General features: G+C 31.5%; 1 protein-coding gene across 4 annotated transcripts in view; it reads right to left on the bottom strand.

Annotated features, from left to right (window-relative positions):
* Positions 1 to 8,272: 8,272 nt before the first annotated feature.
* Positions 8,273 to 20,648, bottom strand: part of LOC118190303 (nucleoside diphosphate kinase 5-like) — a 599,363-nt gene continuing 586,987 nt past the window's right edge. For all 4 annotated transcript variants that reach the window (XR_015040847.1, XR_015040846.1, XR_015040848.1 and 1 more), the window contains one exon: positions 8,273 to 20,021. The gene's annotated coding sequence lies outside the window, so the exon portion shown is untranslated. The remainder of the gene's footprint in view (positions 20,022 to 20,648) is intronic.

Genomic DNA, 20,648 nt, shown 5'->3' with positions numbered 1-20,648 from the left:
CCTCCAGCTATCGCAAATCTAAGCGGATTATTCCAGTAAAGAATCTAAAGTAAACAAAACTGCAGAAACAATTAACAAAGTTGGTTACAAAAACTAACTGTTAAAAGATGATATCAATTGATGATCAAGTGCTTCAATACTATAAAAGTAATCTACACCAAATGTTTTCATAGGTTAATATGAATTTTAATTATAAAAACTGAGCATTAATATACTAAACACCTTAAATATTCAATCATGGATTGCATATCCCTGTTATTTACAAATCTAATACTATAATGTTGTTTGTTTTAAGTTGCTTTTCAATTTAAAGCACTGTAAATATAGAATAAAAGAGGGGAGGAGAATGAAAGCAAATACAAGTGGGAAGAAACTATACGACTAAAAGCAAGGAAAATAAAAGCCTTGAGAAACAGAGTTGTTAGTCCGATAGATTTGGAGATAAATTCAAATGGGAAATAAAAAAGCTTTTAGCTAAATTATCATTATTCTTTGTGAAAATTAGCGACAAACGAAATTATCAATATTTTGACCATTGTTTTTTTGAAAATTAGCGACAAAAGAAATTATCAAAATTTTGAGAATTAATAAAGAATTAGGATTGTGATGAAATGACAGAGTTTTTATTAAATTCCAATATATTTAAATTTTTTTAATTAAAAAAAATGTCGCTCAAAAAGTATGCACATTTCAAAATTCAAAAGATACAATGCATTATTACTGTAGAGGTTGAAGACATTTGATTTCAACAATATTATTTATTACTTGATGACTATGTTTGTTTTATCACATTAACTTTATAGTAGAATTGTAGTATTTGTATTCTAATAAGAAAATAAATTATTTTTTAAACAATATGCATTAAAGATAGTCTTCATGTTTGTGTTGTGCTATCTGCTTTTGGAAGAAAATCACACAAACAATAACTAAGACAACTCACAATTTTTTGAAGAAAAGTATTTATTGCCAAATTTCAAAATCATACATTCGAAAAATAGTAGATCTTCTTTAATAAACTTGCATGAAATTTATAGAATGATTAAAATTTAAAGCATAAACTGCAATATTTTTTTTAATTTCCTCCAGTGAATAAGGTAATTTTTTTAATACATTTAATCATTCTTCACATCATAGCTTCTAACTGCCCAGATAGCCAATGAATGAAGCGCTAGTCAATTGAAGGCCCCGAAATTCCTTTTCTACAGGTTAGGAAATTTTTGGACTTTAATATGCATATGTATTTTCTTCTTTCTCTTTTAATAGTGTAAAACAGTGATCTCAAACTCAAATTCCATGCGGGTCTATTGCATGACTTGAAAGCAGCCGGAGAGTCGGAACTCTTTTTTTAACAAAACAAAATTAAATTTCAAAATAATTTTACTTGATTTCAAATTTCGATTACCAAATAATTATCGGAATATACATAAGCAATATAATAATAATAACGCAAAGGGGAAAAATTCAAATTTATAGTTTTATTTACTATTTGTAAGAAATTTTTTGTTGCACTTTATAATTCAAACGCACTGAACTGCTAAATATTAAATTTTCAGGCTGATATTTATATCAAAAAATCATAATAGGTTAAATTAACCACTAAATTACTTACTTAAAACATTATCTAAAAATAAACAAATTATAAAAACTTTCCAAATTTCTGGACAAAACTTGAGAATAAATAATGATAATCTGTTCTATTTCTTTTTTTATGCATTAAATTTTTCTTCGACACATGCAGAAAAGATAATATGTTTCTGCACTTAGTTGTAATGTAACGACCACTACAATGAATGCTACTATTTTTCTATTCTCCTGATAAATACTATATTGCAATTCACTGCCAATAAAATTACACCATGTCTAAATCTATAAGAGCAGTATCAACAACAAATATATAATTGAAGGGGCCGCCAGTTTGCCAGTTTGAGACCACTGAGATACTATAATACAGAGATGCACAATGCACAGAAGTATATAATGCTCATACAGATAGATATCTAGTAACGTACTAGTGAAATACTGATTCTGTTCCACTTGTTCAGCATGAGGACTCACAGTACTCTAATTTTATATTACATTTTAAGGACCCTAGTAAATGTACTCGAAACGTAAATTTTAATTTTTAACATGTCTAAGGTTTTAGCTGGTTTGTGTGTTACTGTATCTGCAAAATTATTTTAAAAGGTAATTTAAATATACCTAATATTTCGAAACTATCCATATCCATTATTCCGCGTAATATAAGCCATACCAATGCTGTTGCATAATATATTGAGAATAATTACAGAATTAATTTATATACAGAAGCTGGCCTAACAGAATTATAGTTATTCGGAATAGTTTCAATTATTTCATTCTCTCACAAAATACTTAAAAAAAAATTAAAAAGCTAATACGCAAAAATACATGAAAGAAAATAATTCGCATATATCAGCCATCCTTAAAAGTATTTATTTAAGGATGCCTTATCGAAAAGCTCGTTAAACATTGCGGTGGTTGGATTTACAACAAAAAGATGATTGTAAACCGTACAATGTAATAAACAATGTTACACTCACATTTCTACTTTTCAGGTCATATTATAAATAACAGCAATCTTCGACGCTGTCAAACGTTAGTGTACTGCTAAACTTGTGTATCTGTTAATTCATTTTGAACATATGTACTTAACTGTTCTTATTTTACTTCAATTTGAATTTTTATTATCTAACAATTCATAAGTTTCCTAATAGCTCTCTAGTAAAAATGAAGATGTCAGATTTCAAACTTGTCTACAAATACAGCGATCATACGCAGAAATAATTTCGGTAAACTTCTGCAGGCAGAATTTCGGTAAACTTCTGCAGGCGTTCTTTATGTATCAACGATACCTTATAGCAATACTGGTACTAAATTTTGAAGTTCTTTCTACTATCACATTTCTTATCCAGACGATTTAGGATTAACACCCAAAATACATAAAAATATAAATTCAGCTATTTTTTTAAAGGAAACTCATTATTTTCATAAAACGTCTCATCAAGAATCAACTTCCGAAGACAGAATTTGCTAGAATATCTTATGTTGCTATCTCATATAATTAAACAACTAATTACAGCATAAAAATTAGCAGAGCTAATAAACTACAAACTGCTTATACACTCGTATGAGAAAAATGGCTGCCATGATCCCAGTACCACTACTCCACATCGGCCGTATTAATTTGAATTATGATTAATAAAAATAATAAAGCTCAGAATTTGAGCTGAAAATTCCATAACATTTAGTTCTAGTATTTTTCTTAAAACTGAGCTTGAACCTACGTAGGAAGCAGAATAACTGAAGAAAACCACATATATTTTGGATATCGTTTCAATTCTTTGTGAAGAGTTTTGCTTTCATTAACCGTACATAGAATTCGATTTGTTGGAATTAGAGGAACTAATTATTCGTCAGATGAAATAAATTCTCTTGTGAACTTAAATGTAAAATGTGATTTCAACATCAGAATAAATAATTCGTTACTTAAAAAAAAGGGAGAGAGAAAGAAATATTATGTTTTAATGGAAGGTTTCATATGTATAATTCCAAGGTCAGTTAAAATTAAATACTCGGACATATAGCTATATTCTTTTGTTTAATATTTTTCCATTATTAGTTGGAAAGTCAGAAATTTAAAAACAAATTTTCAGTATATCATCAGGGAATAATACAGCGTGGAGCAGGGAAACGGGAAATTTCAAAATAACGTCATTTTCACGAATAAATTCATAAAACTAGTAATTTATTAACGAAAGTGCATGTATTCAGCATGCCATTTATGTTTTTACAATCAAAATGTCCAAAAGTGTCTCTTTACTTTTTAAAGATGACATCGGAAAGATGTGTTCCCATTCGGCGTTCACACTCTAACAGCCTGTTATGAAAACTCTGAAATGCGCGGTGTAACAAATCTTGGGGAATAGCAGTGATTTCTTTTTCAATGTTCTTCTTCAGTTCATGGATTGTTGCAGGACGTACACCTTGCCTTTAAGATATCCTCACAGGAAGAAGTAGCACACACTAAGATCAGGGGATCTCGCAGGCCATTCTATGTCAGCGTTACGTGAAATAATGCATCTTCCAAACAACTGACGTTAATCCCTATCGTCGCTTAATCCCTAGCGAAGATGCACGCTGTTGATCGGAGCGGCGAGGACCTCTCGATTACAGCTCTAACAACTTCAATGTTCTCTGGGGTACGTACCGTTGGAATGCCACCTGGAGGTTTCTTTTTCAAGGCAGATACTGTTTCTTCAAAATTACGCACCCGCGTTGTAATCACATGCCCAGATGGGACACGTCCATGATGTCCAAGCTGGTAATGCTGTCGAAATCTCTGCGCGGCAGTCGCACTATCACCATTTTTATAATGATTACTAAATGGCAATGCGCTCACAACAATTGTGCAAAGTTTCGAACAACTGCCGGCTCTACAGTGCTGCCAACTGTAAAGTTCAAAATTTCCCGTTTCCCTGCGCCACCCTGTATTAATTAATTATGATAGAAGAATAATGCTCAGCGTTTCAAATATATAAATTATGTTACCTAACTGAATTTTACATTAAGATTAATACAGCAGATAAAATGAAACAAATATGATTAGCGTCAGAATTTTTTTTCGCTTCAGTAAAGATTTTCTTGGTCTCGCAATTTTTCAGATCGTGTTACCTGCATTTAAACTGTAATAAAGTTCCATTTAAATATCTCAATAAATGCTTCAAATTTTTGAGTTAGCCTGCAGCATTTTATTAAGTGATCATAATCATACATGCTAGATGCAGTCGTCGGGCCAAAATAGATATGCAGTCCCCTTTCAATCCAATATGTACCATAATGAAGACAAAAACACACAAAAGCTATAAAAAACATAGCTTAATGTTCAACTGCACATTTATCTACTTAATGTTACCATTTCATTTCGTATCTTAATATTAATGATATAAGCACATTAAATTAATAAAAACACAATTTTCTGATAATAATAAAAGTACTATGATTTCCTCATATGACATTTTTTAAAGTCAGGAGTTACTTTTTATAAACTTAACCAAAATAATAAAATTATTTTAGAAAAACAATGAGACTGCTAAAAGAATTTAAGTTTTCCATAATTAAAATAATGGTTGTTAAAGATGATTGATATTTTGGATACATACTCTTCACAAGCTCACAAACACAATGATAATCATTAATACGCGTATAAAATATTGCTTGCAGTTGAATTTTAAGAAGTTTATAATATTTGAAAACATAGATGATCAATTTCAGCTCCTGTAAACTCTTAAGAAAATCAGTAAATTCCACATAAAAATGCTCTGCTGATCATACTAGAATGTAGTGCTAAATCCATTTCTTACACTTTGAAAACCAAGTGAATGAGAATTAATATCATTAAAAATTGTTTCATAGTCTTAGAATACTGATATACTTTTCTTAGCAGCGACATAGGCTTCTCTTCAATTTTTATGACCTTATAAGCACAAAGCCCTGATTTATTTATTTTTAAACTTTATTTAAACTCCATCTTAAATATAAATCTTTACTTTTGACAACCTAACAAGCAAGTATTACCTCTAAATAATCATCAATCCTAATTTATAAAATTTCTATCATATACAGAACTTTCAGGTGATCCAGGATTAAGATAATAACTGTTCTTCAGAAATTAAGAACAAACAGTAACCATTACGAAATAAAAGAAAATTAAAGAACTTCAACCTCAACCTTTATACTCCATACCTGAGTTTTGCACTCTTTTCACGAACCCTACCATTACAGAACGTTAGTAAACGAAACGGGAGAGTTGAACAGCCGTTATTCTTCGCTCTGTTCCCCCCTTTCGATGTGCCCCTCTCTAAAAAAATGAGAATTACAATTTTTTTTATACATCCACTTCTCTTTTTTCCTTTTTTTTTTTTTTTTCTTTTTTTTTTTTTTTTTTTTCCTCTCCCCCACTTCTTGATGTAGTTAGATCACATAATGCAGCTTATATCTCGCCCTACTTTTGACCCGGAACAAATGGATTGCAGTCTTAAGATAGAGCCTTAGCAAAAATCTTGTTTTTTGACACAACAAATAAGCTAATATTTTTACTCATTGATCAGATACTCAGTCCCAAATGCACACAAAATGACGAAAATAAATAACAAATTTTGCATTCGGCACTGTTTAAGCAAAATGTGAAAACTTTTAAAAATACAAAATCAGTTTAATTGAATCAAGAACTGAAAGCATAAACGCATGGTTTTACAGTATAATTTAATTAGTATGAATTCGCAAGAAAATAAAGCTTAAAATAAACTATCTTAGTATAAGGATTTGATACACACTCAATTATAAAATGATAAATATTTTACGATCTACAGATTTTTCTGGATTCTAACAATCTATCAAAATACTTGAAATTCATGTGACTTTAAACGTCAATATGCAGTATAAAAGTAACATCACCGAACTGGCGCTCGACTTTGAGAACTTGGAATTCCTCAAAAGAGTGATCCTACTTCCTGATTGCAAAATTCATTCGTGCTAACTGATGATGATAACTAAAAAAATTTGTATCCTTAATACAAAAGAAAAAGACGCTCACCCCCCCTTTTTTTAACACTGCACTCATGACATGTCTATTCCCAATTCACTGCAATATACTGGATTCAAGATTAGCTTTAATATTAAACGATATTTCCACTTCCAAAAATCTGATTATATATTTAATCTTAAAAAATCTTTATTTATACACATAAAGCGATCAGATTCGAAGAAACGTACAGCCTTCCAATCTAAAAGGCAAAAGGACGAGAAAAGTCTAGAGGGCAAAAGAAAAAAGGAAAAGAAACATCAATTTAATTAACTTAAAACGTGAAATAAATTAATGGATTAGTTATCTAAACTTATAGCTTAATCATCATGGAATAAAACGCAATTCCACATAATTTACAGCTCTTTTGAATTCTTAATTATATAAAATAAAAAATATATTCTGAATCTTCTTCAATAATTAAATATATGTATAAATATATGTATGTAATACATATAAAGAGTAACCAGAATAAATATATGTACATTAAATCATTTAATGTGCAATCATTAAAATAAGAATTGCTAAAACAACTTATAAAATGTTAATAATAATAATTTAATAATAATTTTAAATATAAAAATAATTAAACAATTTTATATAAATTTTTTAATAATTCTTATATTAATAATTTTATATATAATTAAAGGGTGTCCGCCGATAACATCGCGGGCGAAAACGTCGCGGAGAAAACAACGCAAGGCGAAAACGTCGTGCTACAAAACATCGTGGGAGAAATCATCGCAAAGAGAACGCATCGCAGTTCTAAAACATAGTGGTACAAAATATCGTCGTCGAAAATAAAGCGGTTCAAAAACTTCGCAGTTTAAAAACATCGTCGTCGAAAATATCGCGGTAAAAAATAAAGTATCGACAAATCATCGCAGGACGATAACATCGCAGACCTGCTTTTTTCAGGCTTTAATAATTGTAAATGGATATTCCCATAATGATTTGTGAGCGCGAGATGGAAAGAAAGATAATTTTTACTTTCATATTTTTTATTAACTAATAAATCTTTGCTGAAAAAGGAAGAAAGAAACTTAATATTTAAGAATAAACTGAAGCAGAACAAGAAATAATTTTCATTATAAGAGTATTAGATTGACAAAAGTGAAGAAAATAATCTCATAATTAGCAATTTTTTATAGATAAGGTCATGCAGTTACGTAGCTTCCTTTTTCTAACATTTTTAGATTATACTTTTCATGAAAAATTACCAGTAAAAACTTTATAAAAAATAATTTATTAATGACCTTTGTTAGTTAACTATGCCAGTTTAAAATTCTATTAAGTGCTATGAGTTGCCTTAATTTTCTATGCTTAAATTTCCTTCTTACTTCTTCAGCAAAAATTTATTAGTTAATAAAAAATATGAAAGTAAAGATTATCCTTCTTTCCATCTTGCGCTCACAAATCATTATGGAAATATCCATTTACAATTATTAAAGCCTGAAAAAAGCATGTCTGCGATGTTATTATCGTCATGCGATGATTTGTACATACTTTATTTTTTACCACGATATTTTCGACGACGATGTTTTTAAACTGCGAAATTTTTGAACCGCTTTATTTTGGACGACTATATTTTGTATCATGATATTTTAGAACTGATGTTTTCTCTTTACGATGTTTTCTCCCACGATGTTTTGTATCACGACGTTTTCGCCTTGCTTTGTTTTCTCCGCGACGTTTTCGGCTGTAACCAATTAAAGCTTTTTACGATTATACATACAAATAAATACAAGTAAATTTATTCCATAACAAATATTTTTAAAACAGAATAAATTTAATTGTAAAAGATTAATATTTATTCATTTCTGTGTGTGTGCTTAAAACATTAAACAGCTGGATAAATGGTAAACACTAACAACATTTTAGCCTTTTATATATATCACACCAAAACTGAATTACGAGAGTTATTCAATTTCACGTCGATTTGCAACGAACACTAGGCAACTTTAAACATGGATTTTACTGTAATCTTAAGTACATACTCCCTTTTTGAAACATATTTGCTAAAAATTTTGATGTTGATCAAAATTTTTAGCAATTTTTTAGAAAATAACATGGACACCAATAAAACCTTTTCCGTCAACTAACAAAAGCAAATCGGCCGAGCTGATTGTCACTGGACGAATACGATTAATGAGAACTCACGTGATTTTAATTGGTGGGCAAAGTTGATGGGATTCCGGCCAAATCCATTCTACGGCTTCCCTCCATTCATCGAAATCAGCTTAAATTTGAAGAGCAAAATATTAAAGGATATTCACGCCGCTTGGGCACTGATAGCCATTTAACGTTCACTACCGCAACGTTATCATTTTCACTGACACAGGTAATTTCGAAACATTTCACAGTTTAAATAAAACACTACGTAAACAGCGAATACATCAAGACTTTAAAAAATAAGACTCATTTTAGATGCTTTTATCAAATTATTTAGCATAAATACGCAACATTGAATGGATTGGTGAACTTAGCTTTATAATTTCTAAAGATTCATTTTTGTCTGCGTATCTATTGAACGTACCTAATTTACATCTGATGCCCACTATTGGCAAAGAGCTTAAGATTGAACACTGGTAGTTCGTTCCGATTATAATCTCCGCGAAAGGACTGGCTGTTAAAGACGCTGTCGAGGCTTTACTCATAAACATGAATATGAGTCAGTTTTCCCAGAAAACCCTTCATGAAGGCATCCCTCCACTTAGAGCTTTCGCATGCATTGCCATAAGCAAATAATCCAAACCCATTTTACATTCGATTAATCTAAATGAGCCAGAGCCATGCTAGGGTATGAATTGTCCTGTTTTGTTTTGAAATTGCCAACAATGAACTTCAAGAGCAATTTGCATACATTTTACCTTTAATTTATGCATTTGAGTGGGCAGAAGTATGCAGTCACAAACACAGATGTACATTTTAGATTTTTGTATCTATGCATACATGTGTTTCTATTCACATTCATATTAATATGCATACAATCACTTATAACTCCAAGAGGGAGAGAATAGATACGACATCCTATTTTCACATCCACACATATGATTTATTTATACACATATATGATTTATTTATAAATTATCACTTAATAGTTTTAAATGTCAGCAAATAACAATTTTATAAATAATTAAAAAAGACGTCTGATATTAGAAAAAGATAAAAAATATCACGGTACATGATACACAGAAAAATCAGGCGTTTTTCACTGGATAAATAACGAAACAAAATTCCAAAATTACAGGAATTGCAAGATAGCTACTAATTAAAGTTGAATATACCAGTATTTTATCGTCTACTGTTAGCCTTAATTTTCAACCCAATCTTCTCCGTCCCTCCTTGCACTGCTTTTCCAGCTTTCACTGGCTATAAAAGAACCATCTAGCAAAAATGTATAGTGTGTCCCAACAAAAGCGCGAAATTAATAGGCCCAATAGAATAGTTTATCTTCAGAAAATGGAAAATATTTTAACATACTTACAACACGTACATGTTCCGATTTAAGTATAACGTCTCGCATGCTTTTCTATCATAAATTAAGCTCGACGTTAGAAGACTGCTCAGAGAATAATTCTTGAAGTACGACAAAATCAGGGAAAGGATGTAAAGAACCCTTTACTGACCCAAATAAAATTCCCAGATGGTATCAACTCGTGCTTACAAAAGCCAGCACTTTTAGCTTAACTCAAATGGTAATGAATAAATTAGAATTAAATGAATTAAGTTAGTCTAATGGATTCTTACGTTAAATATCGCGCAAGCTGGCTCTGACTCAAAAAGCCGGCGTAAACAAGCCTAATTGCAAGAAAGCTCAAAGCCACAGAAATCTATCTGACACGTTCTGACTTCAAATTTCAAAATCTTCCCTTAAATACTAATTTCTTTCTACTCATTTGAATATACGCGTGCTAGATAATTTGCATTCTGGCAAAAAGTGTCAGTTGAAAGCAAGAGCAATAGGAACGTCGCTTAAACACAAAATAACTACGAAGTAAACTAAATAAATCCTCAAATAAGGGAGGAAAAAGAATATAGTGTATGGCATATGTTCTCTACTGCAGCACCGCACTCTCTCGATGAAATTTGTAATAATTTTTTCGCGCATCTGCCTATCGAGGTTGACGCATTCAATTTCATCTTCATTTTATTTATTATTTATTTATTTTATTGCTGTTTTTCTCTTTTAAAATCGGATTTTTTGGTGGACTTGCTATAAAACTGCTCAACAAAATAGCGGTGTTTTGTTTGAACAGACCAGCTAGATCGAGAGTGTGGTGATTTAATGTCTGCTAGCAAACCTGCATCCTCAAATTTCGTTATCAATCTGCGGACTGTTGTTCTATTACTGCACTTTACATCCAAAGACTGCGCGAAGCTTTCTAACAGTCTGCGCATAACATTCGCCATTTTTGCAATGAATTTTCATTATCAAAACTCTCTGTTCCTTTGTGTAGCGCGCCATACCGACTAAAGCTATAAAATGAAATTCTCAGTGATAAAATGCCAATGTTACCAGGTCAAACCAAACATGACATTCTTAAATCGGAACATTCACCCGTTGTAAGAATGATTTTTTTCCCATTTTTTTAAGAATAAAGTATTCTTTCGGGCATTTGAATCCGGCATTTTTATTGAGACACCTATATAAGAAAACTACCAACAAAACTGTAAAAAGCAAACAGTCTACCATTCGTTTTAAGCATAAGCTCACCGATACATTTTTTAAAGTTTTTTTAGGGGAGTTCAGCGGCTTCCCCTTATTTTTCCAACCGTGGCATGCTTTCTAGATATCCTTCAAATGTGATACGTATGGACTAAACTCGAAATCAGACGGGTAGTAATTAAACTCATGTAGATTTGTGCAGTTTCAGAATGTTAAAGTGTAACCTGCATTCTGAACATATCTTTAAAACATTATAAAACGAAACAGACGGAGAAAAGGCCCAACTTGTACACATTTAACTTAAACCAACAACTAATAATCCCGTGCAGATTCATAAGTGTAATGTTTGGGTAATGGAAAGCTACCAAAAGTTTAAGTATTTTGTTATTTCATTTGCTTTTCAATACTTACTGCCACTAGGATTAACAACGCCTCCCATATCTCTCCAATATGGTTACGTTAAACGGCTAATGAAAAAAAGAGAATATCAGAGTTATCTGCTTAAGGAAGAGATGCTTTTTCTGCTTCAGTTCGTTCAATTAAATCTGTATTTACTTGGTTTTGGTTTTAATTTACAAGTTCAGTTTTCATTATCTGTGATCTAGTAATAATAAACCAATGAAAAATGACTATATTTTTAATTCCATTCCGCCAAAGCTAGTTTCAACCAATTAAGTCTTTAAGTAGCTCATCTCCTCCAAAAGTATCTGAATTGAGATTGGATAAAAAGGAAGAAGATGAAAGCGAATAATTTGATTCGGCTTGTTGTTATCTGTTACTGGAATAACTTGTGCTTATCTCTCTCACTGCAGAATTGTATTAGTTAAATCCGGCTGCTCAGTTTTCAAAAGCGTCACGTTTCAATTTTAGTACTAAGTTAGGAGAAATTTTCTGCGATAATTCGGTTAAGTAGGCATTCCTTTCAAAACTAACAGCAGACCTTGCCAACTAACAGCTATATAGGGCAGTAGTCTGTAGGCTTCCCCCCCCTTTTAATTTTATTTTCTGAACAGTCAAGCCAAGCCTTAAGCTTTAATTTCTGTGGGTGTATTATACTTTTCAGATTAAGCTGCTAACTAGGCTAAAACATATTCAGTCTTGGTTGATTAGTTAATGATTAAATAAACGGTGAAGAGAGTTAGACCTACCTACTAACCTCATTTGATTTACGAAGTCATTTCGAAAGGCGGCAGAAACATTTACCTGATGAAATAATTAGTCAATGACTGTTCCCTCTGAAATAACACATCGTTTTTAGTACATAATTAGGGGCTTACTTAATTCGTATGTGACACTAATAACTAAATTAATTTCAATACTGAGCATGATTCTTGAGTTTTTAAACCATTTTCTCAGTTATCGATCCATAACAAAGATCAGCTTTAACCTCATTTGCTTTGGTCTTGTTTGGACTAAGTATATTCTGTATATATAGCAAAAATATTTTGCATTAACGAGTTTCTTTCTTTTTTTTCTCCCCCCCCCCTTAGAAAAAGGAAAGAGCTAGGTATTTTGTTGAAATGTTTTTAATGGAGAAGAAATACATTACACAGCAACCTAGTAAGTATTATACTAAATGCACGTAAAACGATTACTTTATTTTCTTTTAAGTTTTACAAGATGATATCATACACCTTAACAAATTTTAATTCACCAGATGCTGAAATTTGAAATGATGCTGAAGAAAATTTTTTCGAGAAAAAATTTTCAGCAGCTCTGGCCTTTTTATGCTTATGTAATTTTGAATTTGACTTATTTGAAAGCAAATATTATAAGCAAAATTTAAAACACATTTTTACTCTTTTATTAATTTTGATTTTTCCTCTACTATTATTTGTAAGATCAATATTTCAAAAATGCATCTTCAATTACAAATTACTTGTAACTTCGAAGGTACGATACCTTTTACAACATGTTCTGCATATGCTGTATAATGCTGCAATGGCTGCTGGACCACTTTGACCCAACGCTAATCTTTTGCTATGCCATGAACTGAAGAGCTTGTCACGTCATACCTTAGTCGAGAATACAGGCGCCATTTCATAGAGATATGTGTTAACGCAAGGATGAAGATGATATGCCTTGATTTACATCTATTACTTTAATTACATAAGAAAACTATCAGCTTAGCGAAAACAACAAAGAAAAACATCACATGTAAGTCATTCAACACAATCAAAGAAGAATCACAGGCGCAATTCTAAAGTGGTAGCAAATATGCTAGTTTGAAAGTCAGCCAGTATCACGAGATTTTGATGGATAAGAAGAGCTTTTTTTAAACAGCTGAGGCCAATTCATCTTTTTTTAACCACCCTTGGAAATATTAATTAAATGCCTATTTTATGATTCTATTCTTCATTATTTTACCCAAATATTACTTATGTTCGGAGTGATACTTCCTTCACTCTTATAATATTGCAAAATATATTGCACTGACTAAATAGCTCAATCAGGAAAATAATGGCACTTAAGTAAAATGGTAAAAATTTAATCCAATTAAATGAAACTGAGCCTAAGCTGATACGAAACAGTGCGCATAAAAGATCATGGTTCCATTTTAGAGGTCAAATAAGACAAAGCAGAATATCTTGTAATAAATATCATCAGGCTGTCAAGACAACGTCCATTTTCAAAACTTCCATAAAGCAGAAAATAAATGCAAACCGAAATCAGCCTAAAAAGATGGAAGACATGGACATAAACAAAGCCTGGTTCAATCACAGGTCAGTCATTATTTCTACGCTTGAGAAACTAATTCAGGCTTTAACGTGTGAACTGCAAAAAACTCGCCAACAACACGAGATGGTTAAGCGCCAATGCAAACACACAGAGGGTGGGTGACCCCCTCCATGCCCAGAAAAATAATCTTGGCAATTTCGCGTTTCCAACATCATCGTCAAGATGAAACAGGAGCGGGGGGGAAAAAATTCTCGAAGACGCGTCGGAAGCCCAGAGCGGGATTCTTCCGGCAAAGAAGACTGCCGAACCTTTTAGGCCTGAGATTAAGGTCGTGAGAGAACGCCGTAGGGGTACTCGAATCGCGAACAAAGGCAAAAAGGGGTGGAATCACAACCTTCCCCCTCTTTTGGGGTAAGGAAGGAAAGGAGCACCTGGCGCGGATGGGTTAAGAAGGAGAAAAGATTCTTGCCGGAGATGATGCCATGCCGGGTCGATACCCGGAAATCATTCGCTTGTGGAATGGACTGCTTCAAAAGTGTTTGGTGGGGTCTTTCCTTCCTTTCTGTGCCGACACCGTCTATCATGAAATGTTCTGCAGACAAACGATCTACTGCATCCGTATTGCATAAATATTTAAAGAGGCAAGTCTGTCATCTTTCTCAAACGTTAATATCACAAAATACACGCAGCATACTGAAGACATCAACGATTTTCGGGAATGATATTCGAAAATCATTCACGTGCTGCGACGTTTTCTGCATTGTGGTATTCTTAAAAATGTAGACAGATGGATCACAAAACCGTTATTTACCCATACACCATTAGTAAGGGAAATCATTCTCACACTATAAGCAATCTTCTAAAAATAACATCATAGCATTCCGTATAAACAAAGCAGCCGCTATTAACAAGATAATTACTTCAATACCATTAAAAGGACTTTTTTTTTTTTTTTTTTGCCCCTCCAAATATAAAGCCTGGAAGCACATTATTTCCTGTAACGGAGATTCTCTTAAATTAGCAACAGTTTAAAAAGCATCTATCTAACCGGTATTTAAGCACTACATAAAAAAAAAATTTATACCTATTTAAATTAATAGTAATTTGCAAAGGAACAATTAACGCTCATATATTTATATGGCTGAATCGATTTCACTTTATTCGGTATCATAACAAAATTATAATTAACTTTTCTATAAATTACGGAAAAAAATGTTATTTCAGGAAATACAGTCTATTTGCATAAAAAATTATCGGAATAAAATTACAAGGCAAAAGCTATTTTCCTATAGTCTTATAAAATATTATTCACTTCTAATAAATATGAAAGGAAGATTCCATTTGGGCTTCAGGAAAGAATATAGCTCGATTTATCACAAAAAATTACAAACAAAGCAAGTAAAATAAAATACAGATGATTATATAATGAATAATAATTATTAATAAGATTACATTAGGAATGGCGGAGATAACTTTGTAGAGACATTAGGTTGTTTCGATGCTGGAGAGATGAAAAATGAGCAATGCTCTCGCCGGAACTCGAACCACGAACCTCTCGAATACGCGTCGAGCGTGCTGACCACTATACTACGAAGGTATGCTAAGAAGGCGAGACAAATTACTTAGACTTATAACTTCAGCAAGATTTGAATTACATTATATATTTAAATTACATTCCATGTTTTACTTTGTTAAATAAAAGTTGGGGTGGGGAAAGAGCAGAGATGACTACGAATAGTTAAATACACATAATTTGAATTCTAAGGAGTTTTTAATGTTTTTAGAGAAAACATAAACAGAGTTATGAAGTAATATTCACATGTCTCCTAGGTGAATCAAATCTACCAACTAGATGACTGAAATTACAGATTTTTTTCTGATACGGAAAATTAAATAATTTTTCCTATGTGTTTTCCAGTTCAAACATACTTTTTACAGAATCTCCGAATAAAATTGAGAAGTTAATTAACGGACTTTTGAGTTAATAAATTAGTTTGGGATAGTTAATACTAATTACCAACTACATTTTATTAGCATAAAATCCTTAAATATAAATCAGTTCTAATTCACTCTGTACGTAGTTCAAATGCTGACACTGAGGAAAAAGTTTTTAATTCGTTTTTTAACTTATAATTTCTAGACTACTTCCAGTAAAGTACACTAATGATAATAATAATAATAATAATAATAAAGCCCGCCGTCGGCTGTAAAGACAATTTCATAAATTGTGGCAACAACAACACACGAGGGGTATTTGACTAAATCGGGGGTTCTCAACCCTTTTTTTGCTATTGCTAGACGTGACATTATCCCCTCCCCCCCGTCATTTTCAAACTTCAACAGATATATATACATTTATTTAAATTTAAATTATTTTTAATGTGTTTCGTACATTGAACAAGAGAAAGCCTAGAAAATGTTGATAAAGACCCAAACTTGAATAAAAGTAGTTTTTTTATATTCATAAAACTACAACTAAATTCTTAAGAGGTAAATAATTGACCGCATCCCTCCTGAAACTATGAAATCCCCTTCTCGGTTGAGAGAAACTCTGGTGGGAAAATATGTTCGTACTTTTAACGGAAAATATGTTCGTACTTACGCTATACATGAGGAAAATAAAGAAAATATACAAGCAGCCGCTCATTTTGTCACAAGGAAACAAACTCTAGCAACATTCTGAGGTTTTATTTACTCTGAAATTGATGCGCTTCATTATTTAAAAGCAGACAAACTATCACGGACCTCCAGAAAATAAATATTCCTCAAACTCTGAAAGTTATCCAGCATGAAACAAGCCAGTTCATGGAAGTCTTTCTTCACAGCATTGGATAATATAAAGACACAATTTTTTCTCCATATAAGGTTATTTTAAATGGCATGTTATGTTATTAATCCGATATGAAAATTACTTTTCCTCACTTTCTTTTATCTTCCAAAAACAGTGCAATTAATATCAAAGACACCAATATTACTTAGAAAATGTTATTCGTTATTGTCATTCAAGCGGATACTTTTTCCCCTAGATGAAAATGTTGATGGTAGGTTAAAGCATATTCTTCTGCAGAAGATATAACACTAAGCAATATAGATCTAAGAATGGATGGAACATTACAACCTCTTTTCTTCTTAGCATAACCAGAATATCATATTATTCATGCGTTGTTAATTTACGTTTCATTCCAAAGAGATAAAATACAGTTGCACTGACTAGGGTTCAAAAATTTTATACTTTATAATTTTTTTTTTTTAAATATAAATTACCACTTTTTAAAAATTTACAATTCCCCCCCCCTCTACCAGATTTCTTGACTACCGTTGAGATTTAAAACACGAATCTATTTCAAGTTAATAATGATCAAGTTTAAAGTCGTTTTTATAAAAACTAATCACGTAAATAAAGTTTTAAATATCTCACAGATATAAGAAAGTAAAACAGCAAATTTTAGAAAATAATAATAATATTTCGGAACTACAGTTAAAAATAATGAATTAACAATGTGACTTACCACTGTTTCTGAAAACACTGAAATATAAAATCTTGAAAAATTAACTAATTTGTTCCCACATTAATTAGACAATTCAGCTCCCTTATTTACGGGATGCAACCTAAGTTTCAACCAGAGTATCAAAAAGTAATAATATTTGCGAATTTTAAATGCAATATTATACTTCTCAAAACAAACGGAGTATGAAATGAAATAAATCTTAAAAATTGGGCATTGCAGGTAACAGGTTAATATCATACGTCTTCAAAAGGAGGAGGGGATTTCCGAAGATTTCAACTTTGAAAAATCATTATGCACTATGAATTCAAACATATAACTTAAAAAGCTATGTATCACATACTGTTCTTCCCCAAACTTGATTTTTTTTATCAAATACTAGCTAACTAAATTGAATTTTTGAACACTTTTATTGATTCATTTAAAAAGCATTTTAAATATTCCCTCTTTCAAACGGAAAACAAGATTGACTATGTACTCCACTTCCATTCTGTACAGAAAATCTGAAATCAGACCTTAGAATACATAATACAATGATTATAAATGAATCTTACAATATTGAGCACTTTATTAGCAGTTCCTCGATTATTGTTAAGTTTCAAAGTTTCACATGTAAAAATGGACAGCAAAAAATCGGCAATAAAAGCAAAGACAATGACAAATAAGATAACTTACCATAATTAATTTCTTAAATATTAAAATTACCCAAATAATTTAAAGTCTAATTGCTTTTCCTATGCAGTTGAGAAATTGCTGTAGTACGATCTTTGTGGAATCGGGACTAGCACTATTGATTGTGAATGTATAGCAATAAAGCTTTTCAATAAATGTAATCTTTAAGCCATTTTATTCACGCTTTTAAATTGTTAGTTATTTAGTATTTCCTCCTTTGGACTCTGGTACTTCATAATATCAACGCAAAATATTAAACTGATTTCTAAAATGCAGCTATCAAGAGAATAAAGGTATGATTCAGATTAATGATACAGATTAACAGAATTCAACAGGAATCCCAATTTACCATAAAGAATTTATAGTACTACTATAAAAAGGTAATTCGTTTTAACATATAAAGCAGACATACTGAGACATACTTCTTTAAAATCATGCAAGAAAATTCAATTTAGAAAGAATCTAGTTCAAGTTTTAAAAGACAGAGAATGCAAAACATCAAGTAGTACATTGAATCAAGCTTATTTTAGGTATGTAATTCTGAGCAATGGAAATAATTTGCAATAGTTCAACAAGGTTTCAGTTTAAATGGAGATAAAAGATCTCAATGCGTGGAAAGTTGCAATAAGATTGATACTTTCTAAAAGCATTCGACAAAAGAATCCTCTTAACTCCTTCAGAATATTTGTCCTGAACTTTTACTTGACCAACATTTTATTTTTAAAATAAACGTTCAAATATTTTTCCTCTTTTTAACCGTAATTTAATATTAAACTTCTAGTGACATCAATGATGTGGATTTCAAAAAGCGTCGAGTTAACAACAATTGAAGAAGAAGAATATATACATTCATTCCTTAAATTAAGAATTCCATCCTTCCAGTCACTGATTTAAAATAGGAATCGAGTTACATCCACTACACCTTATTAATTAATCTGCCTATGTCTTAATCTAGGCACTTTTTGCTGATACATGTTAATTTTAACAACTGTTCAGTCGAACAGCGAAATCCTGAGAAAAGGTACAGAGAGCAACATCAGTCTTACGGTATCAGATAATTGAGGATTTTAAGTTAATTAATGTACACTCCTAAATAATTACAATGAAAAGGTACTTATGCGATGCTTATAAAATTGGAAGACCTTACATAAAACCCGTTCCAATTCTGCGAAGCAGGCAGCAAAACGGTAGTGAATTAAAATACAAATGTAGTAGGACCCAGTTTTCTTTTGACTGAACACGCATACATGTTAAATTAAAATAAAAATGCTAAACATAAAATAAGCAAGTAGTGAAGATAGTCCATAATTGATAGTAATATTGCATTTCTATCGTTTTTAAGAACGTATCTCATTCATGCATGAATGATGCATAACCCTAAAGTTTCATCTCTACAGTACACGCAGGGAAATTAAAAGGTGCTTTCTTACATTTTCTTTTGCAGTTTTCCAAGCTAAGCAAAAGGAGATAAAGCTTTTTTTTTTTTTTTTCTAAATTCGTGTGGTAATCAACAACAAAAAGAAAGTAAATAATATACCATCTTTTTTATATAAATAAGAGCTTTATAAGTTCAAGAGCTACAAACATATAATCATAAGTAATTCACAGATTACAAACGTACAATCACAGGCAATTCACATAAAACTGCTGAAGGCAGTAAGTCACTGTCACAAGAAAAAATATCAAACAAGGTTTTTCACTTAGCACTTGGGCAGAAAAGATGATTTGTCTTCAACTTCCACTGCTGATGAGTTGATTGTGGCATGGATCGAAGAAAGTTAGCAAGCTGTATAGTTCGCCCGTTTGGTGTAGTTCTAAACTATACAACCTACTACCTCACTCCGAACGCATGCTTTTCGCTTTCTTTCAAGCCGTTGAGTACTCGGGTTAAGGATAGCTGTAGGAGAGAATACACACAAAATTAAAACACGTCTATATGATAGACATTACAAGCAAAGACTCTTTACGAAGCAAAAGACCTTTTACGAAATATAACAATTAATCTGCTCGTTCTGCTCTGTGAAAAACTTACCAAGCTCGACATTCTCAAAACTAATGCAATTTCATTTTTGGAAGTATTTTTTCATGCATACTCATAATGAAAAATAATAAATAATTCATAAATACTAGTAGCAACATAATTTTTCATGTCAGATAACAAGATATAGCGACAATTACATGGCAATACTTATTCTTTTGCAATTCAAGTCAGAAAGGTATCTTTTCCGTAACAGGGGATACTTCTAATTTCAAACAATGCGTTCCTAGCACGTGTTTTATATGAATAATATACCATCGACACTGAAATCGGTTAAACCTCATGCCGTTTTCTTTTTATTCTATCAGTTACCAAGGGCAGATATTAATGCCCTGAAGAAGTCTCGAAAAATAAGCTCTGGATATTGCACTAATGGCTCGTGTATTTTGGTTTTTTCTTATTGGTCAGACGAGACAAAAAAATGAGGTTATCGCCCAGTTTATGAACGAAGCCTGCTATTGGTCAGTTGACTGGGCGTCCCTGTTG

Source organism: Stegodyphus dumicola, chromosome 4 (genome assembly GCF_044657685.1).
Source record: "Stegodyphus dumicola isolate Sdum_Otavi_A_Nest chromosome 4, ASM4465768v1".
NCBI lineage: Eukaryota > Metazoa > Arthropoda > Arachnida > Araneae > Eresidae > Stegodyphus > Stegodyphus dumicola.
Note: the sequence above shows the minus strand (reverse complement) of the source record. Positions and strands in the feature narration are given on the sequence as shown.